Raw genomic sequence first — 23,332 nt, forward strand, 5'->3', positions numbered from 1 at the left:
TAGACTGTATTCTATGCGTTCAGGAGTCTCTGGATTCAATCAAGTTTTAGCATCACATTGTGTTTCCTCTGTGTTTGTCTGTGTGTCCCACAGATGGTCATGTGTCACCTAGTGATAGGTAGGCATTCTGAGAATTAGTGAGGCAGTTTTGTCATTGTGTGAACAGCATAGGACATACCCACACAACCAGCATGACTACAGTGTCACCAGGCAGCACAGGTTATGGAGTATGTTAGCACAGTTGTATCTATTTTATAGACACAACTCATAAAGTATGTATGGTGTACCAAGGTTATATGACCTGTGAGTAAGCATCCTCCATGGACTCTAAATCCAAACACCCACATACTGCGGTGGAGATTGTCTATACGAACACTCACTAGGATGAAATTCCCCTCTGGGATTCATTTGCAGAAAAACAATCTGGTCTTTGACAAGTTTAGATATGCAAAGATACCTTCACGTCTCATCTTGAGTATGAAAACAAAGCCATACATTTCTGGACAATACCACTAAAATTGGCCTCCATTCTACCATGGACAGGGGTGGTGGTGGCTATGTTTTACCAAGAAATATCTTTGAGAAGCTAACTGCATAATGTTAATCAGGACAAAGTAATGAAAACATGAGGTCTGTGAAGCTATCACGTTTTTAAGTCTGTGTGAGATCTCAGTGGAGATGCCTGGAGCCTTGGTTTACTCCTGGCTCACTTGTAGGCTAGGGTTCTTTTAAAGGCATATTCTATAACCTTTTATCCCAGAGATTCTAAGTTAGTAGTTCTGAGGGGGGTGGTCAAAGATTCCTTTGTTAAAGGTGTCCTGGGTGAGGGGTTGTCATCTAGGTGTACTGCTGAGTTTGCTCTGTGAGAAGGCCAAAAAAATTGCAGGTTCTCCAGACAAATGCAAAATGTAAGCTTGCAGAACCCTAGTCCTCACATTTATAGATTTAGATGGCCAAAGCTTGTCTCTGAGTTTTAAGTGGGTTAAGTGAGACAGCCGACAAAAATCTCTAGGGAGAAGAAAATGTTTCCTTCTAATTGTGGATAGATTCCTAAGGATTTACTCTTTGCTCTAAAGTATGCAAAACTCTCTTAGTACCCAATTTGTGCATCATAGTGAGGAGCTCAGTTTGAGTGACAAAGAACCATCACCCATGTTGGTTGAGATAATCTTCAAGGATAGCTAACAGTAACCCAGTACCTTAAGAATTGACCCAGTCTCCTCCACAGAAAGCCTTAAGGCTGTGTGTATACTTGGGAGGGCTTATGGGAGTTAGGTTTCCTGTGTGATGAGCTGGGCTCTCTTCCCCACTCCTGGGAGACCTTAGAACATCTCACCATCCAAAGAGGATCTTCTTTCTGTTCCCTGTTTTTTTATTTTTTTTAATTTTTGTTATTTGTTTTTGTTTTTGTTTTTTTGTTTGTTTTTGTTTTGTTTTGTTTTGTTTTGCATATAGGCTATGAGATTTTAGTAACATCTCCTTACAAAAATTCTTCCAACTCATTAAGGAGGAAACATTTTAGTAACAAAATCTGGGTGAGGGAGTAGGTGTGCCCTGTCATACAATCTGATCAGGACTTGGGGATCTGAGCTGTTAGAAGGGGCAGCATCCAGAAATCAAATTACCACTGTTAAAGTCATCTTTCTTGCCTGGAATGTTTTCAGCAGAGTACAGGGAATTAGGTGAGTGTGAGAGTGTGCGCACACGGATGCATGTGTGTATGGGGGTGGGTAACTATCAGATACTAATCCTGAAAAGTCGTTTCAGTGCTGTTTCACTCAACACCAGCACAAGACAATTCCAGCATGGCAAAGTGGCCCCAGATGCCACTCTGACTGGAGTTAGAGCAGTAGGGAAGGTTGCCTGAAGCCCAGGGCTACACCTGAAATGTGCTCCAGAACCCCGAGTGTGTCTGCCACATGGTATCTGTGTCACTGGAATACAGAGGTCTCCAGAATGTGCAGAAAAGAGTGGCAGTGCATGAGGCCTTTACAGGGTAAGGGCACTCCTGAGGTTGGTTCCCTTTCCATTCCCAGTCATGTCCAGGTCTAGTTTGAGTCAGTTTGTCCCACAAGACAATCTCTGCTCTACTCCATCCTTCTAGGCAAGTCTCCTGTGACATGTGATTTTATCCCTTGTCATCGTCCTCACTGATATCATGTGGATCAGACAGGCTCATCTCTGACCTGAGGAGACAGCCCCCTGAAGGTTATTTGTTCATGGTGTTGTTGGTACAAAGTTTGGTCCTGCTCCATCAGATGTGCGAGATGGGCGAGTGACAAACAGCAGTCATGAGATGCCTCCCAGCTCTAAGCACGATGCAGGTGGGGGAGAGAAAGTGGCTTTGTGACTCCTACTGGGAGGGAGCTGCTACTGTCATCTTCGGATGATCAGAAGCACAGCCCTCACTAGGCGGTAGATCTCTGGTCATCTCAGGCTGTGCAGGGATGACTTCCCTCTTCCCGGAGGCTCTCGAAGTCCAATCCGAGAGCCCAAGCCCTGTGGGCCTCACCTCCATCAACTACATGTAATAATGGGCACCCTGGGTGGACAAACACATACAGAATATCCAGAGCAATGCCAGGCCCACAGGTAGGTCCAGTCAGCATCAATTATTACCATTTCATTGCTAGAGTTACCACTGCAACCACCCCCTCTCCTCTGGTTCCACTGACATGGCTTAGTTTGGACACTTGCTGCTTCTGGGCACACAGCCATCTCTGTGGTCCTTCCCCATCTCAAAGGATGCTTCCAGAACATCTTTTCCTATTGCCCTTGCTTTGACCAACCCACTCTGATTCCCTGAATGCCCTACTCAGGAGCTCTGCCTCACCATATTTTTGGGAGTGCCTTAGCTTGAGCCTAAAGCCATGCTTGGCACGTGAGCCAGCTGCCAGAGCTGCTGGGAACTGTGTAATTTCTCGAAATGTACCTGACCTCTTTTTAGCCCTTCCTGTCTTTACTCTTTGCTGTTGCTTAAGTTGTTGGGCCCAGGGTGACAGGTCCAAGGCCACCAGGTCACAAAAGGGCTGGGTACAATTATTTCATTTTAAGATTTTAGATCTTAGAATATATGCAGGATCCCCTGTCAGTCGGCAAAATGATTGCTGACCGGTCTAGCAGACTATCAAGCCATTTCTCAAATTAAGTTAGTTAAATCAGCCTGAACAGAATGCTATTCCGATTTTAACGTTTATTTACTTGCTCATTAGTGTTTATGTTGGGTTTGGTTGCAAGACTCTGGAAAAACCAATAAAGCTCTCATTATGTGGGGAAAAAATAGATGAATATAGAAATTGCTTTCTCTCTGATGGGCACCAGGAAGGTTTGTTGTAGGCTAGCCTTGCTCTCTGGAAGACCCTCAAGATAATCAGATATTCAGGAGCCCAGTGGGCAAGCAGCCTCTTCCAACAGGGTTAAGACAGTCTCGGGATGTCACTACCATAACATTCACAATGTAAAGCTCATGCTGAAAGGGACTTCCCTGCTCAAAGAATACCGTGCCTAACTCTCAACTTGAATCCTCCCAGCCAGGCAGCAGCCTGGGTGTAGGTGGGGGACTTTCTGCCTCAGCCCTTCCTGCCACACCCAGTAGGACGTGTCCCCAGCCATGGTGTTGCGGCCACTGTTTCCCTTCTCTCTTCTGGAATCTCATCAGGTGTGCCTGTCTTGAAGACGGTGTGGATCTGTCTTGAAAAGGAGCCAGCTCTCATCGTGTCGTTGCGACAGATTTCTTAATTAATCTGCTCAGATTGTCAATAATGTAATTCACTGATGATTTAGAAGCCAGTTATGTGACTGCTGTGCCATTGTGGGGAAACATCTGAATAATTCAGCTAATAGATGGGAACTCGCCCAGATCGCTGCAACATGGGGAGGGAACAGCTAATTCGAACAGGATGAGCACAGGCAGGGTGATTCCAGCACATTCCAGGGAGCAGAGAGGTTGTCATATTGCTTGGGGCAGCTGCTGCCTGGTTTAATTATTGTCATTTTTTGGTTAGTTTTTTTTTTTTTTTTTTTTGGACAAGAGAAGCCAGGTCCCAGACTCCCAGGCAGAGGCCACTGACACACTCCTGAAAAAGTGAAGTTCAAGTGAAAAGCACGTGAGGTCTCTGACTGCCAGGTTTGTGCTGCGTACACATGTCAGTGGGCTTTCTAGGCACAGAACATTGGCTTTTATTTCCTTCCAAAGAGTGTGACTATCATCTATGACTGTGTGAGATGAGCGTGTAAGAAATGTCAGAGTAACATAAAGAGTGGCATTCCTTCTCCTGAGAGGATGTTCTCATCCTGAATAGATTGTCATACCATGATGATTGTGTCTTCCACCTCGAGCTGAAACTGGAGCCATGGTAGAAAGACGAGTGCAGGGATCCGGAGTCTAATTATGTGCTACATCTTACACAGACATTAAAAACCCAATCACATTTAGTTATGTACTTAGAATTTATTTTGCTTTTATTGGAAATAATAAAATTATATGGACTTGAGTCATTATACTATATATATATATGTATATATATATATATATATATTTACTTTGTTAGTGAGAGTTTTTAACAGCCCTCAAATGCAGAGACAAGTTAGTCCCTGAGATGTGAGTGTTAAGAACTGTGGGCTTTGAATAGGAAATGTTAATTTGGTTGCACTTGTCTACAGAGCTTTACGTATGTCCTCTGAACTATCTGTTCTTCTTCAACACCCTGGGATCCCGAGAAGCTCATGGACACAGGCAGACACATACATATATGAACACTTGTATATACGATGCACGTGTGCTCACATGGGAGCATATGCACACACCCACACAGGATACACATGCACAGATGCGTCCATACTTGCATATGTGCATATGCTTGCATGCATGCCCACACACACACACACATACACAAATGCACACATGTTTGTATACACTTGCAGTCACATCTCTTCAGAATGCCCAGTATATTCCAAAAAAACAGGAAAGGCTAAACTACACACCTGACTCTACCACTCATAAATTCCAGCAGGCCACTCCCCATCAGGACATGACCCCTTGGAATTTAAGGACAGCAAGGCTGATTTACGATATAAACTACCTTGGGAATGCTACACCAAAGGGTTACCTCTTGAAAGTCTTTGTTTCAAATAATTAGCGAGTGAATGAAAGGGACTAGCAAAATGCTGCCTGTAAATAAAGTCTGGACCCCAAGTGCATGCCAGCCTTAGAGACTGGGAACAAGCACTGGCATGCTGGGAAGGAGGCATGTTTGCTGCTGGTGTGGTCTGGGCCGGCCACTCTGCACTCACCAACTCTCCTCTGGTGGCACAGCCTCAGGATCCTAGCCTAAACCATGAGGTCAGCTCCTGGTCAAACTATGTGTGGGTGCTCTGACATCACACCAATTTCAGAGAGCAAGAAAGGAGAAGAGGGAAGGGGTTCAGTTCTCTTCCCCTGTGCTTACGTTGTGTTTTTCCCAGAAGCCCCTTTGCTACCTCCTGTGGGCTGCGTTTGAGTGACCTCCATGGCTACAAGTCCATAGGGCAGTCTTCTAGGGAGAGAGGCTTGCAAGTGTAATCTTTCAGCTGGGCACAGATACCAAAACCCTTCAAAGGAAAGTGGCCATTTGGTGACATCTTGCTGCTCATGTCCAAACACAAAGCCATTCCTACAGAGGAGAGTAGATGTTCTAAATCAAGCAGCTTTAATAAAACCGCAGGTAAGCTCCATTTTCACTGAGCATGCAAGGATTTTGATTTGAGAAAACACTAGGAAAAACACCTTGCTTCATGAGCCTTTGGGTTTAATGAGCATCTGAGAACCATTTTTATAGCACGAGTTCCCTCCCATGACCTTCCCTCCCCCATACCCTAAGTCTGACCTGGAGGCACAGTGACCTGGAGCTAGTTGCATGCCCCGAGTTGGAGGGATGTGACTGTGGCTGGTCCCTGAGTTTGCTAATGCCAGTGGGCATTTGGAGAATCATGTGCTGTTTACTGGAAACCCATTTGTTATTATTTACATATGTAAAGCTTGCATCTTCGGCTCATGTATTCCCTGGGAATCTAATTTGTAAATAATTACCTGACAGAAATGAAGCTAGATAGAAAATTCAGAGTGTGCAGTGGCCCAAACAAACCCCAGAGAGGAGACTTGAGCGCTAAGGCCAGCTCCTGAAAGGCCTCATCACGCTTTCTCTGCTCAGCAGTCAGCAGCTAATAAGGCCCCCTGATTAGAAGCAAATTCTCAGGTGGCGGACGTGGTGGACACACAAAAGTGGCCATTAGCAGCTAGGCTGGGAGCAGAAGGCTGAGCTAGCTTTCCCTGTTCCACTCTCCATGCCAAGGAGTAGTGGTAAGGACGGGACTACTCTTCCTGTATGAAGAGCCAGGGCACCTAGAGCAAGGGGGGGGGGCACAGGCTGAATGCTTGGGTTCCCTCTGAGTGTCTATGGTAAAGTACTAATCCCTCTTGCAGGCTGTATTGGAAGTGTTATCTCTAAGGAATCAATGAGGCCCCAGGCAGAGCTTTAATCTGAAGGGTTTATGTCCTCAGAAAAGGTACTAGGGTTCTCTCTCTATACCCACTTACCAAGGCAAGACTGTCTGAGGACCCAGGAAGCAGGCGATGCTCTACAAGCCAGAAGGTATGCTATCTCTAGAAACTCACTTCATTCAATCTAGATTCTGAGCTCTCTACTTTTAGAGCCAAGAGAACGAAATCCTAGGGACTTAAGCCATCCAGCAGGTAGCATTCTTGTTACAGCAGCCTGAGCTGACTGATACAGGGTGATAGACTGGAAATAGGTGTTTCAGAAAGCTAGATCCTGCCTATGGACCCTCTGGGAGGTTTCTTGATGCTGTGCTAGCTCCTGAACACCTGCTCCCATCACCTTAAGCCCTGGGCCCTGCTAGTCATAGCCTTCTCTAGTCGACTACTTCACCAATATGCCGGCAGCAGAAAGGGCCTAGAGCTTTGCCTTTTACAAATCTATTTAGCCTTTGGATGTCTTACTCCAGAAGAGATACTGAGCCCCTACTGCATGCCCAGCACCTGCTACACTTTTGTAGACAGGAGCAAGAAGATGCAGAACAGACAGTCTTGTCCATATAAGAGCAAGCACAGGCTTGGAGCTGGTATTAACTCAGTTATTTCGTAGTTGCTCTGGGCCTGAGACTTGTCTAAGCATGTGAAGTTGTTCAAGGGTCACATAACCACCTGCAAGTTAATTCTACTGCTCTGTCCTTCACAGAGAAAAGAGGCACAGTTGATTCTAGGACATACAGCTAGCAGGTGACAGAGCCAGGGTCACCCTCATGTAGTTTGAATCAAGTTTCATGCTCAGTGTGGAACTGCCAGAACAGGTAACCACAATCCTATTATAGCAACTTCCAAGTCTCATGTGTAGGATCTGATTGGGAGGGCACAAGAAAAGGGAGTCTCTTTTCTTGGTGACTGGGAAAATCTCCCTAAGGAAGCCAAGTCTAAGTGCATATATAAAGGAGGGCTGAGTTGGTAAATCCCAAAGAACCAGAGGTACCTGGGCCAAAGGAGCCCTAAGGTTTCTTAGGAAGGTTGTGTGTGGGATGATGGTTGGTAAGGGCTTAGCTGAAGAGACAGAGGGTCCATGCATAGCCCAGAGGGCCTGAAAATGGGTCATATAAGGATTTTATCAGGGTAACTTCTACTATACTGCAGAGAAGGGATTAGAACGTAGGACTAATAGAAGCAGAGGCCTTTACTATCTTAGCAGGGAACTTACAAGAATGGGGGATGATTTCAGTAAGGGATGGGTGGCATTTTGAACTAGCACTGTGGGAACAAGTGATGGAAACACAGCAAGCAAGCTGGCTGCTGCCAGCCCATGAGGGGATGGTGGCCTCCGAGGACTCTGAGGGACAGGTTAGTAAACATCATCATAGTTTTAAAATCAAACTTTCACGGATTTTGGATTCTAGAGACAGCAGATACAGTAATCAAATCATTTGCTTCCCAATTATTGTTTTACTCTATCTGTTGTCCTGAAGGCACTATGTCCCTCATAGTTATAGGTGACGTGCTACAGGCTGGTGGCTACCACCTGTGTCTCCTCAGCCAGGTCACTTTGGTGTTTACCAGTAGTCTGAAGTTTTCTGTAGTGAGTGGGAATGTAACACGAAGGGCATCAGGATGGTGCTTTCTTTTTGGCACACCTCTGGCCACCACCTTCTGGGGAAAGGGGACATAGAAGAGACCCATTGAGTCTTCAAGTGTCCATCTTGGAATCTTTCGGCTCCACTGATGGCCCATCTCTCCTTTGGAGCCTCCACATAGATTCAGAATATCCTTTTTCGAAGATGCTTGACTTAAGGGTGTTAACTATATTGCTCTTTCCTGCATTTCGCAAACCTCTCTGGGGTGGACTTGTCTCATTCCTCTCTAGAATGGGGCACAGCATGGAGCTCAGTGTGTCTTTCTGAAGGAATAAGGAATAATGAAGGGATAAGGGAACAGGCAGATAGAAATGACTGTGCTATCCTACACTGACCTACCACACTGTCCCTCTGTGTCAAAGCAGACTTTTGAAGATCATGATAATCCTGGATTTTTTTTCTAGCTATCAGGGCCAGGCAGCCTGATGGCTGAAGTGATAAGACACATCAGTGTCCATACAGCTGTTTGTTGAAATGCTGACTGGAAATACTCTTCGAAATGACTATTTTTCCAAAGAAACCTCTTTCAAAAGATACTGCTTCAAAATGGACTTGATAACTGAGTCCAGAAAAACGTGCCCTCGGAAGGGGGGGGGGGACAGTGGCTAGCACATCAAAGACTTCCAAAGGTCGATTGCAAAGGGGAGTCACGTGACTGATCATCTTGGCAAAGTTGTCTTTGTCTTTGTAACTGATCTGCTCCAAGGGCCACAGGGTACAAGGACATCAGATTTGTTTGAAGAGAGAAGCATCCTGTTAGCCTTGGAAATTATTGCACAAAGCCACCAGAGTGCAACTTCCTCCAACCCACTCCTCCAACCCCCACCCAGACAAGGCTGAACATCATACAAAGCTCCACCCCATACCACTCTGATCCCTGTCTGTCGCAGAGGCCGCGTGGCCAGCACACTGGCAGAGAGAGGTAGAAAGACTCCCTTCCCCACTTGCTTAGTTGTATAATTTAATAATCCCTTTGCCCTCCTTTAAGTTCACTCACTCAGGTTTGCTGTGGTCAGTCTTCTAGACTCCAAGGGCCAAGAGATCTAAACGTATCTACTAACTTTGCTATACCCTGGAAGCTTGGGCCAATGACTTCTGATGCTTCCTCACCTGAATAGATGAGCCACAAAACCTGCCTGACTGATTGTCAAGGATTTTCTGCGACTGCAGGAAGTAACTCAGCATAGGTCAACGTGTGTCCATAAACTGAGACTTGTCCTTCTCCGAATCCTTTCTGTTTGAAAGCCTTGGCATTTCTCATAAGGAAACAGATGTCCTGAGATGTTGAGTTATATCCCCATGTCATACTCAGGGACTGGCTGGCGGGTCTGAGAGTGAGATCCATGTCTTATGTGCTTCCCAAACACAGGCACCTTTGCTTGTCCTCATGTATTGGAGTTCTACAGGTAAGCTATCTAATACTTGCAAATGACTGTCACCATTTCAACATAAAGACGCGGTGTGAGTGCAGCCACACCTGTACACATACCTGCTACTACTGAACACAAGGAAGTGTTCCCTACTTTTGTTCACTAGACTGTTGCTAAGCTGGATAACTGTTCTCCTCTGTCATTTGCTTAATGAAATGCCATGTAACCTTTCCCTGTGACCTATATTAACATACAAATAATGAGTATGGTACACGTAGTACTGACTGACCGCCAGAGACTATTCTGTGCTTTCTGTATGTCTTACCTCATCTAAGCCCAAGGGAAACTTCTGCTGGGGAAATACTGTGAATATCCCAGTTTTGTATGGGGAGCTGAGGTACAGAAAAATTAAAGAACTTGCCCAAAGTCTCAATGCTAATGCAGTGAGAGTTTGAGCTCAGGAATTCATTTTAAAATTCACACCTGTTGATAGATAGAGTAAAATGCGCAAGCGCCTTGTGCTCTTGGTCCTCAGAGTGATGGAGGAACATGAGGGGGAATCCAGAGTCATGTTAGATTGCTCTTCATTGCGTCGTCCTAAACCTGACTCAACACCTAGAAGACAAGGTGGCTCGGGAAAGGTGTCCCCGTCGCCATCCTGGGGCTCCACAGGCTGCTGCTCTGGGGATATTCTTCTCCCTTTTGTCCACTTGTGCAGCTGTTCTGCCCCTGTCCCTTCTGTGTGAGGTCACAGCTGTGCGAGCTAGTCTGGTTCTGTCCAGACCTCACCTTAGGGAACACTCCTGCTTTCCCTAAGTTATCAGACCCTGTGGGCCTCCCTACCTTTTCTTTAGGGGAATCAGATATTTTATCAACTGAAACCTAGCAACAGCCCTCAGTGGCCAGGGGGACCCACATTAGCATTTGCTCTGTGTTTCTGCTCTGTCATATGCATAGAGGACAGAGGAGAGAAGCGGAACTAGGGATGCGTGAGCTTAAACAAGTGCTTGGAAGGGAGGTGGGCCTTCTGAGAGGGGTGAAGCTTAGCCATTTCCTGCTCTTCTATTCTGTGAGACCCTAGACTCTCAGTCTAACAGCAGAGTTGGCTCTTAGCAGGTGTCTAGCAGAGGAGCACTTTTCTGAATCATCTCCACTTTGTCAGAGTTGGCAGATCACTCATCATTCATTCATTCACTCGCTCGCCCACTCATTCATTCATTCTTTCGTCAAACTTTGGCTTTTGACTTAGAGCCTCACAGTACTAGGCAGACATCCAGCCTCCTAGGAACTGGGTTGTGCGTGTGCATCACCACGCCTAGCTCCTCATTAAGCTTTTAGTATGAAGCAGCTGTGAACTCTACTGAACACTTAGACACCAATTAGATTCATGCTCAGCTTCAGAGAACCCTCATTGCAAACAGATAGAAATCTGTACAACGAGATAAGAGCTACAGCCAAGGCGAGAGAGGCATTCAGAAGAGCCAGGCCTAGTGAGTATGAGGGGCAGGGGCCAAGGAAGGTGCTCCGCTAGAAAAGGGAGAATGTAGGTGAGGGAGATAGGTAGAGGAACATAGGGAGGGAAAGAGAGAGGTACAGAGAGACAAATAGAGACAGACACACAGAGACAGAGACAGAGACAGAGAGACAGGGAGACAGAGAAATAGAAACAAAGACAGAGACAGACAGAGAGAGACAGAGACAGAGAGATAGAGAGAGTTCACCCTAGTCAGGAGAGTCAGGGATCAGGGCTCAGGGCCCAGTTAGGTTCTGAAGATGCTATTTCTGAAGTCCCATCTCCAACAACTTTTCCAACATATCCTTACTGGGTGACAATCTCCCATCAAAGTCCCTTGCTCTGGCTCCCAGGGGGTCACTTAGCCCAAGGGAGAACAAACCTTCTGAAGTTGGGCCCTTGCCTCTCTGCCCTTTTCTTTTCTCCCCTTTCCTGTCCCCAACTTCTAAGAAAGGCCCTCATCACCAGCCCACATTCCTCTATGCCATTCCTATTGCTGTAATGTACTCCTAGGCTTCTGCCTTTGTATGCCATTTCATTTCCCAGAATGCTGTAGTACCAATAGCTTCTAGAACACAGTGGGTCTAAGTACAAGTTTCCATTGTAGCCCTCAGACAGATGTTTGAAAGAGAAATTCGCATGTATATAGTCTCTTGCACAGACTTCAGCTCCCTCTTAGATAGGGAAGTCTGGAGAAGTGTCCACTGCGTCACTCCCTGTGTGACTAGTCTCTTCGGAAGTCTCATGTGAGGCTAAGTGTGAGACTCTTACACTTTGTCCATACTTTCAGTGTTGTAGGGAAAGAAACCCAGGAGGGAAAGTCAAAAAGAAGACTCAGGTAAAGCAACCCGAGACTGGCACAGCTGGAGCTCATTGACCTGTTTCTCAGCTGATGTTCCCATCACCGCAGTGTCCAGGGCTTCTGTGCAGCAGCTGTGAGTGGGATTTACCAGTTGTGATTGTCCACACACATGTATCTTCCTACGTGTTGTGGGGCTACTCCTGTAGGGCAAGTACACTGACATCTGATGGAGAAGGCTCCACATTAACCTGACACTTGGTGCTCATGGCTTCATGGCTACCCTGATAAGGATACATAGGCACTGGTAGGTACAGAGAGCTGCCAGCACCATGTGCCTTAGAAAGTGTTATTCATACAACCACATTCTGAGAGGTAGATGACCAGCTTACGGATAATTCCTGACCAATATATAACTTTAAAAATCGTGTGCCTCCATCCCAAGGAGTATGGCTCCAGCCACATATGTAGCAGAGGATGACCTTGTCAGGCATCAATGGGAGGAGAGGTCCTTTGTCCTGTCAAGGCTCAATGCCCCAGTGTAGGGGAATGTCAGGGTGGGGAGGTGGGAGGGGGTGGGTGGTAGTGGTGGGAGCACCCTCATGGAAGCTGGGGGAGATAGCTCATTTCTGGAAGGGAAACTGGGAAAGGGGATAACATTTGAAATGTAAACAAAAAAATCCAATAAAAGAAAAAGTCAGAGAGAGAGAGAGAGAGAGAGAGAGAGAGAGAAGAAAAAAATTCATGCCTAAGAACATTTTTAGTTGCTCTTTTTCTACTCCATTTTCTTAGAGTGGGCTGTGTTTAAATTTTGAGAAGGTGTGCTTAGTGACCCACCTCCATTTTGTAATTTTCCTTTAGGATGCTCAAATAGCATTGAACACAGAGAATTTTGCCCTATGGACTCTTCTGGAGTTAGATTACACATAGGGCAAATGTAGATTTTCAATTTACACTCTGACATGAGTCACTGAGCACTATGAGTCCAAGTTCATTTGCTTGTGACTTCAATAAATGGGACTGAACAGGGAGCTAGCCAACTGTGACCTGGTACCTTGGTGGCTTCTGACACACGCTGATGAAACTGGAGTTGGCTTGGCAGTCCTTTATAGTCATATGAAAATTGAATTTGGTCTCCACCCAGCTTCCTTCCTGTTCAGAAACATACATAGAACACCAGGAGGAATACTGAACTGCTTATCCATTGGCTTGGACATTCTCACGGTACCTGAACCTTTGGAAACTGCCTCTGTATTTCCACCTGGCCTCCGAGGCACGGCGCGAAGCTGATCATAGCCACAAATCTCCTGACCGTCATGTCTTTACTTCTGAGGCTGAGATGGAGCTGTGGCCTTGTCTTTACAAGTTTATGGCCACATTTATTCCCACATGGGGGTTTTCCATTTCCATTGCACCCCCCCAGTTGCTGCTCTCCTCTTTTTGCCTCTCTTCCAAAGACTCCGTCTTTAGAGTGTTCTAGAGCTGAGAAGGTTGAGCCCACCTTCTATCTAAGACAGGCTCCAGGGCAACTCTGAATCTTCTTTCACATGCTGGGCACACACTCATCCATGTTTATGAACTTTCTAGATAATTCTGCAGACATGAGCGGTCACTGGAAATTTCCTAGGATTTCAAAACAGTCACAAACCTGAGACGCTTCTTCACTGAGACTCATTTCATGGATTGGAGAAACTAAGGCGAGAGGAGGTGCAATCATTTCCCCCAGGGTCAACCAAACAAAACAGCAAAATACATGGGAAGACTGTGGTGTTGCACCTCACTACTAAGGTTGTAGTCTGCCATGTCTGGATCGCTCCGTGCAAAATGGAGGACTCGCTTTTCATAACAGGGCTTCCTCTTCTGCGCCTAATTTGGGAAGCCCAACTCCACTCTTCTGAGGAATGTCACATAATAATTGGTGAAATTACAGATTCAACTTCCTGGAACACCTCTCCATGGAAATGAGGTATCCTCAGAACCTTAAACCTCAGCCAATGAAACTTTATCCTAAGAAGAACCCATTTCCATTCTCCAGGGTTCATACACATAGCTCTTGATTTATGGCAATGAATTGTATGCTCACAAGCTGTTTTGGTGACTATTGTCTGAGGGAGCTGTTTTTTAAACAGAGCTGGGACACCTAATAGCTGTCATGCTGAGATCTTCAGAGACTCCCCTCTCCCCCATTCACTGCCAAACAGGAATCCTGCTGACCCATCCCTCTGGACTTTGCTTTGTTCCCTCTGTGTGCATGGGGACCTGGACACCTCAAGGGAAGATGTGGACTGCGGAACTTGGCTCCATCCTTCCCCATTTGGTGTGTAGCAGGTTCTGGACATCCCAAGGGAAGAAATGAAAAAAAAAAAAACAAACAGAAAAAAAAAAAACAGAATCGCATGTGGAGAAAACTTGAATTTTCATACTCCTCCATGAGCAGAGACTCACTCTACTGTTCCTCATCTCAATTCAGATGGGGTTCTGGGGGGTGTGTCCTTGCAGTGGGAATGGTGTGAGATGGCTTTAACTGGATGTTGTTCATCTTGGCCTTTTTGACTCATTTACTCTGAAGTTTATTCTCATTTTCTCTTCTAGGACCCTCCAGAAAATGTCCTTCACTCTATTAAATCCTGACTCATGGGAAGGCCCAGTGCAGTTCCCTCAGTCAGGGGATTCTCCACACTTGGGGCCCCTTGTAGTGAGTTGGCCTATTCTAATGCTAATTTGCAGCCTCTAAGACTGGTGCCCCATAGACATCCACTTTGCATGGAATGAGTGCTCCTGCCCCCAGTTAGTTGCAATTGGTAAAGATGCCAGCATAAAGGCCAAGAGACCATGGGCCCAGAGGGCTGCCCAGTTGGAGTCAAGTGAAGCCCAGAGGGAGCACAGTAAATAGTGAGTGAGAGCTTGGGGTTGTCGATAGGAAGCAGATTCTAACATCATGGAGGGTGGGCAACTGCCCAACCATTGTGCTACTGTCTAAGGCATATTTAAAAATATAAGGCTGTGTGTGTGTGTGTGTGTGTGTGTGTGTGTATGTATGTGTGTGTGTCTTTCATCTGAGAACATACATGGTCTAAGGTGGGAAAGAAACCCTGGGCTAGGATTTTTAATAATAATTTACTACAGCCTCTTTATATGGGTGATCATTCTGGTTGATAACTCCAGAAACAAAGAACAGAGAGGCCCAAGATAGGGAGCAGAGAGGAAAGGCAAGCTTTGGTTGAGTGGCTTGGCTTCCTAGAGCTCTTGAGGAAGGTGGACACTTTCTATGTATCAATCAGTGTTAATTGACCCTCACTCTCAGCGGTGAAATGTAAGCTTTGGTAAAAGTCAAACACACCCGTAAACTCAAGGGGCTGTAGCTCAGCGGAGGAGAAGCAACCGCAGGCTCTCCTGTACCTGAAGAATCACTTGGCTTGGCTGGATCTGGAGATAGAACAGGGTTATCCAGCTGCATCTCCCTCCTCCAAGTGACATTTAAAGTTTTCATATTTTAACCTCGTGGCAGGCCAGGGGCCAGAAACCTAGGTCCTGACCTCCAGGCAGGGTATGTCCCTTGTGCTTTGTGGTTTAGGAATGCTGGCTTTCCTGGTGCCGTTAAAGGAGGAGTGCTGGAGGGTGGGCATAATTAAACATGAGCTCCATTATGCAGGGAATTGGAGCAACCACTGAGCCACTGAGACAAGGCAGGGGGTGCGAGGGTGACCTCTGCTTGCCTTCTTCCCAAAGCCACGAGGCAGGAAGGTCTGCTGTTATTACACTACAGATGCACACGGAGGTTCTGGGGGATTGAGGAAACTCATCTAAGTGACATGATTAGCAAGTAAACAAGTCAGGGCTCCGAAAAGAGGCTTTGTAAAGATTTTGACGTACAAAACCAATTGCCCTTGTGTCTGTCTGTCTGTCTTCGCTTTTCCCAAATGCATATCCTAACCTATCTGAGCTTGCTTGTCTCATGGAACATGAAACAAGAGCTTTACCCTTCAGTAGTGCTCAGTCTCATCACAGTGGATCTGTGTTCCTGGGCTCTGAGCTGTGTGAATGTGTGTGCATGTCTGTTTGGGTGTATATATCTGTACATATATATATATATATATATATATATGGTATATATTTTTTGTGTGTATGTGTGTGTCTATATGCTTATATATGAGGTGTGTATGTGTGTGATGTATGGTATTTAGGATATATGTGTTTGTGTGTTTGTGATTATGTTTGTGTGGGGGTGAGTGGGGGTGGGTAGATGTGTGCACACGCTTTCTGGGGCAGGTCTCAGCCTGACATGTTTGTTCCTAGATGGATATTTCTTTTCATCTGGGCTCTTCTAGCCTGTTAGTAGGGCATGAAGTCCCTTGGGCTAGAGGCTTTTAGTAGCAACCTATAAATTGCTTTTCAAATACCCTGATGATTATTCTTTATAATAATTTGCATTTAATTTCTAAGTAAAATGCTAGCCTCCCTTTTCCTCTCCCTGTCTGTTTGGTTTATTGAGTTTGAGCTTTGTGGTGTAGAGTTCGGGGCCCTCACCGCCTTTCACCATCCTTTTCAGTCACAGGTTTGGGGAGGCACAATGAGGTGGTCATGCTCAGGTGGACATGGGGACACAAACAGCCTGGACATGGCCAGGAGCTCCTGGCAAAGCTCCTGAAGAGGCCAGCTTCCTTTTGGAAGTGACAACACGAAGTTATAATTTATATATTGCTTCACCCACAGTGACCTGATCAGGTAGCTTACCTCCTGGCCCACCCTGACTTGCCAGGCCTGCCTCCTCACTAAAAGATCTAGTGGCTTGAGGGGAAGGAAACAATACTTTCTTAACTGTGAGCCAGGGGAGAAAGGGGAACAGATGAGGTCCTGGTTTCCCTGCAGAGAAGCCCCTGTGTAATCTGCCTCTTGCATTTGTTGTGAATCCTGACTCACAGGGGAGGCTGTGGGATAGGAGGAACAGAAACCTGAGGTCTGGACTCAACAGGACCCTCCCTGTCAACCTCCACAAGGCCTGTGTGTCTTCTTAGTTTCCTGTCACTTGCCACAGAAGCAGGGTTCCAGTTGGTTTCTGGATAGGTCAAATGTAGCAACCTTTGGGTGGGTCCCTTGGGTACTGGCTCACTGGGACTATGTCGATCTTGGGGTGGTTCAAGCACACGGAGGGTTTTGTACTTAACAAAGTCAGGTTTTCCTTGAGGATTTTGTCTCTGCCTGGTGTTGACAGCTGGCCTCAGAGGTCAAGCTGACCGTGTAAATGACCATAGTGAATCACTTACCCACTGATTTTATTTAGTTGTTCAGTACTCATTGGATGGTACTGGGCTAGGCAGTCTGTGTAGGGATGTGTGGGACTCCAGCACAGCCCTTGACACATGGGCAGGATGGTGGAAGAGGGATGGAACAGAACAGTGATCTCAGGAATGCAGGGAAACTGAGTTTCTGTGGAAACTGAGGCTAGGAGATTTCCCCTCTCACCTGGTACCTCTGAAACCCTTGCCATTCCTCCCATCCCAAGTCCTTGAACTGCACAGTCTGTAGGTAGGTAGGTGGGTATAAAGGTCCTCTTTTGATTGTAATAAGTACTAGGGTAGTATCCCCAGCTTTCTTTTCAGAGTTCAAATCCCTGGCTCCTGCTTGCTGGGAGGGATAGCTCCTAATGCATTTTGGCTATCACCCTCTGCTGAAGTGCCTGCATGACCTCGGCCCTCCTAGCTTAGGATCTGGCTGAAGTTGTGTGAAGCTCAGCCCCTCAACTGGCTTGAAGCAATGCTTTGAGAGCTTTTACTCCAGAGAAGACTTGAAGATTGACAGATGTCCTCAGTGGGTGTCACTCCATTTCTATCACATTCTGCTTTTCTTATTCCCTTAGAGATAAGTCTCACCAGTGGTCCTGAGGAACCACGTGCATATTACCACTTTCGTACAGACTCTATATCTTGAGAAGAGACTATGAAAGTGGTTTTGATGACCCACTGAAAATGGGAAAGTAAAGGGAAGAGCATGTGTGATGGGACAGGATATAAACCCATTGCATGATGGGACAGGATGCAAACCTGCTGAATGATGGGACAGAATGTAAACCCACTACATGGCTAGAACAAGGGGAAATGGTTGCTGACAGGTCTGTGGTTGTGGTGACCTGAATGTGAAATGTTCCTCATGGGCTCCTGGGTTTTAATTCTTCCTCTCCAGCTAGTGGTGCCATGAGGGAGATTATGGAACTTTTAGGTAAGGAGATGGAGACCCTAGAGGAAGGATTCCTGGGGGGTCCTTGAACTTTTATAGCCCCACTTGACATCCTGTTCACTTTCTGCTTCCTGGTTGTGAATGCAACATGACCAGTAGCCTGTCACTCCTGATGTCATGCTTCGCCTGCCACAATGGACCCAAATAAACTCTTCCTCCTCAAAGCTGCTTCTTGCAGGGTATCTTGTCCCAACAAAAGTAACTAAGACAATGCTATTGAAGGTCTCTGAAAAAACGAGGGTTAGTCTTTTGAATTGATCTGGACCTAAGAGTAATGCTCTGTCCTTGTTTCAGGTCCACAGAAATTCTCTTACTCTCTTCATTACACAGAGGACACAGGAAGCTAGACTCCAACAAACCAAATAAGGCAATAAAAATGGGGCACAGAGCTTAACAGAGAACTCTCAACCGAGGAATCTCGAATGGCAAGGAAGCACTGACTCTTTAACATCCTTGAATACCAGAGAAATGCAAATCAAAAATGGCTCTGAGATTCCACCTTCTACCAATCAGAATAGCTAAGATCAGCAACTCAAGCAACAGCACGTGCTGGCGAGGAGGTGGAGAGAGGGGAACATTCCTCTATTGCTAGTGGGATTGCAAACTTGTACAACTGCTCTGGAAAACAATCTGGCAGTTTCTCAAAAAATTGGAAATAGTTCTACCTAAAGACCCATATACATGGCTCCTGGGTATAGGCCCAAAAGATAATCCACCCAACCACAAGGTCACATGATCATAGTAGCTTTATTAGTCATAGCTGGAAACTGAACAACCCACCTAGATGTTCCTCAACTGAAGAGTGGATAAAAGAATGTGGTTCATTTACATAATGGAATGATAGTCAACTATCAAAAACAAGGACATTGTGAATCTTGCAGGCAAATGGGTGGAAAGAGAAAATATCCTGAGTGAGGTAACCCAGACCCAAAAGGACATGCATGGTATATATTCACTGATAAGTGCACATCATCCATAAAGTACAGGATACCCATGATACCCATGACACCCCAGACACCCCTGCCCCCCAAAACAAGAAGAAAGGCCCAAGTGAGGATGCTTGAACCTCACTTAGAAGGGGGAATAAAATAGTCATAGGGAGCAGAGGGAAGAAGGGAACGAGGTGGGAGAGGGTATGGGGAGGAGAATGGTGTGGTGAGGATCAGGTATGGGGAGAGACAGGAGAGAGGATCCAGAGAATGAATGGAAATCTACAGCTGCGGGGGACTGGGGGATGGAGGAAACTCTAGGGAGCTTGAGAATCCTGGGATGGGGAGGCTCTCAGGAGTCAATATGGGTGACCACAGCAAAAATATCTAACAGTGGGGACATGAAACCAGAAGACGCCACCTTCTATAGCCAGGTAGGATGCCAAGAGGAAGAATAAAGACACTAACCCACACACAAAACTTTCGACCCAAAATTTGTCCTGTCTAAAAGCAATGCAGGCATAAAGAGGGAACAGAGACTGAAGGAATGGCCAGCCAATAACCATTTCAACTTCAGACCCATCCCATGAGCAAGCGCCAATCTCTGACACTATTAATGATACCCTGGTGTGTTTGCAGACAGGTGCCTAACATAACTGTCCTCTGGGAGGCTCTACTCAGCAGCTGACTGAAACAGATGCAGAAACCCACAGCCAAATCTTAAACAGAGTTTGAGGATTCTTTTTTTTTTCTTTCCGTTTTCTAATTTGGATATTTTCTTTACATTTCAAATGTTATCCCCTTTCCCAGTTTCCCCTCCAGAAACCCCTATCCCATCCCCCTACTCCCTGCCTCCATGAGGGTGCTCCCCCACCCACCCACACACTCCCTCTCACTTCCCCACCCTGACATTCCCCTACTCTGGGGCATCTAGCCTTCACAGGACCAAGGGCCTCTCCTACCATTGATACCCAACTAAGTCATCCTCTACTACATATGTGGCTGGAGCCATGGGTTGCTTCATGTGTACTCTTTGGTTGGTGGTTTTAGTCCTTGGGAGCTCTGGGGGGTCTGGTTGGTTAATATTGTTGTTCTTCCTATGGGGTTGCAAACCCCCTCAGCTACCTCTAATTCCTCCATTGGGGATCCCGTTCTCAGTCCAGTGGTTGTCTGCAAGCATCCACGTCTGCATTTGTCAGGCTCTGGCAGAGCCTCTCAGGAGACAGCTCTATCAGACTCCTGTCAGCATACATCACTTGGCATCCCCAATAGTGTCTGGGTTTGGTGACTGTATGTGGGATGAATCTTCATGTGTGGCAGTCCCTGGATGACCTTGCCTTCAGTCTCTGCTCCACCTTTGTCTCCATATTTCCTCCTGTGAGTATTTTGTTCTCCCTTCTAAGAAATACTAAAGCATCCACACTTTGGTCTTTCTTTCTTCTTCTTGAGCTTCATGTGGTCTGTAAATTGCATCTTGGGTATTCCAAGATTTTGGGCTAATATCCACTTATCAGCTAATGCATGCCATGTCTGTTCTTTTGTGATTGAGTTACCTCACTCAGGATGATATTTTCTAGTTCCATCCATTTGCCAAAGAATTTCATGAATTCATTTTTTGATAGCAGAGTAGTATTCCATTGTGTAAATGTACCACATTTCTGTATCCATTCCTCCACCGAAGGACATCTGAGTTCTTTCTAGCTACTGGCTATTATAAATAAGCTTTCCAGAATAGTTGTACCCACCAGCATGTGTTCCTCTTTCTGCACATCCTGGCCAGCATCTGTAGTCTCCCGAGTTTTTGATCTTAGCCATTTTGACTGGTGTGAGGTGGAATCTCAGGGTTGTTTTGATTTGCATTTCCCTGGTGACTAAGGATGTTGAACATTTCTTTAGGTGCTTGATGGCCAATCAATATTCCTCAGTTGAGAATGCTTTGTTTAGCTCTGTACCCTATTTTTAAACAAGGTTATTTGATTCTCTGGAGTCTAACTTCCTGAGTTCTTTTATATATTGGATATTAGCTCTCTATCAGATGTAGGATTGTTAAAGATCTTTTCCTAATCTGTTGGTTGCCGTTTTGTCCTATTGACAGTGTCCTTTGCCTTACAGAAGCTTTCCATTTTATAAGTCCCATTTGTCAATTCTAGATCTTAGAGAATAAGCTGTTGGTGTTCTGTTCAAGAAATTTTCCCCTGTGCTTATGTGTTCGAGGCTCTTCCTCACTTTCTCTTCTATTAGTTTCAGAATATCTTGTTTTATGTGGAGGTCCTCAATCCACTTAGACTTAAGCTTTGTACAAGGAGATAAGAATGGATAGATTTGCATTCTTCTACATGCTGACCTCCAGTTGAACCAGCACCATTTGTTGAAAATGCTGTCCGTTTTCCACTGCATGGTTTTAGCTCCTTTGTCAAAGGTCAAGTGACCATAGGTGTGTGGGTTCATTTGTAGGTCTTCAATTCTATTCCATTGATCTACCTGCCTGTCTCTGTACCAATACCACACAGCTTTTATCACTATTGCTCTGTAATACAGCTGGAGGTTAGGGATGGTAATTCCCCCAGAAGTTCTTTTGTTGTTGAGAATAGTTTTCACTATCCTGAGTTTTTTATTATTCTAAATGAATTTGCAAATTGCTCTTTCTAAATCTATGAAGAATTGAGTTGGAATTTTAATGGGGATTGCATTGAATCTATAGATTGCTTTTAGCAAGATGACCATTTTTATTATATTAATCCTGCCAATCCATGAGCATGGGAGGTCTTTCTATCCTCTGAGATCTTCTTTGATTTCTTTCTTCAGAGGCTTGAAGTTTTTGACATACAGATCTTTTACTTGCTTTGTTAGAGTCACACCAAAGTATTTTATGTTATTTGTGACTATTGTGAAGGGTATCATTTCTCCAATTTATTTCTCAGCCTGTTTATCCTTTGAGTAGAGGAAGGCTACTGATTTGTTTGAGTTAATTTTATATCCAGCGACTTTGCTGAAGTTGTTTTTAGCTGTAGGAGTTCTCTCATGGATTTTCTTCGGGTCACTATCTTATCATCTGAAAATGGTGATTTTTTTTTACTTCTTCCTTTCCAATTCATATTTCTTTGACTTTCTTTTGTTGTCTAAGTGCTCTATCTGGGACTTTGTGTATGATAGTGAATAGGTAAGGAGAGAGTGGGCAGCCTTGTCTGAAGGTACAAAATACCAAAACTTATGGGACACAATGAAAGCAGTGCTAAGAGGAAATCTCACCTCTCTGAGTGCCTCCAAAAAGTAACCAGAGAGAGCACAGACTAGCAGCTTGACAGCACATCTGAAAGCTCTAGAACAAAAAAGAAGCAAATATACCCAAGAGGAGTAGATGATAGGAAATAATCAAACTCAGGGCTGAAATCAACCAAGTAGAAACAAAAAGAACTATACAAAGAATCAACAAAACCAGGAGCTGGTTCTTTGATAAAATCAACAAGATAGATAAACCCTTAGCCAGACTAACCAGAAGGCACAGAGAGTGTATCCAAATTAACAAAATCAGAAATGAGAAGGGAGACATAACAACAGAAACCCAGGAAATCCATAAAATCAACAGATCCTACTACAAAAGCCCATATTCAACAAAACTGAAAAATCTGGAGGAAATGTACAATTTTCTAGATAGATACCAGGTACCTATCAGTTAAATCAGGATCAGATAAACCATCTAAACAGTCCCATAATCCCTAAAGAAATAGAAGCAGTCATTAAAAGTCTCCCAACCAAAAAAAAACCCAAAAAAACAAAACAAACAAACAAACAAAAAAACCAAAAACTGTTTATAAAACAAAACAAAACAAAACAAAAAAACCCAGATGGTTTTAGTGCAGCATTCTATCAGACCTTCAAAGAAGACCTAATACCAATACTCTTCCAACTGTTCCACAAAATAGAAACAGAGGGAACACTACCCAGTTCCTCTATGAAGCCACAATTACGCTTATACCTAAACCACACAAAGACCTAACAAAGAAACAGAACTTCAGAACAATTTCCCTTATGAATATTGATGCAAAAATACTCAATAAAATTCTTGCAAACCAGATCCAAGAACAAATCATCCATCATGATCAAGTAGGCTTCATCCCAGGGATGTAGGGATAGTTCAATGTACGAAAATCCATCAACGTAATCCACTTGATAAACAAAATCAAAGAAAAAAGTCACATGATCATCTCATTAGATGGCGAGAAAACATTTGACAGAATTCAGCACCCCTTTATGATAAAAGTCTTAGAAAGATAAGGAATTCAAGGCCCATACCTAAACATATTAAAAGAAA

The 23,332-nt window shown here is 45.0% G+C and overlaps 1 protein-coding gene across 8 annotated transcripts in view; it reads left to right on the forward strand.

Annotated features, from left to right (window-relative positions):
- The window catches only part of LOC102557053 (uncharacterized), a 177,811-nt gene that overhangs the window by 9,086 nt on the left and 145,393 nt on the right, over positions 1–23,332 (forward strand). The window lies entirely within an intron of this gene.

The sequence above is a fragment of the Rattus norvegicus genome, chromosome 6, assembly GCF_021556685.1.
Source record: "Rattus norvegicus strain SHRSP/BbbUtx chromosome 6, alternate assembly SHRSP_T2T, whole genome shotgun sequence".
NCBI classification, from domain to species: Eukaryota; Metazoa; Chordata; class Mammalia; order Rodentia; family Muridae; genus Rattus; species Rattus norvegicus.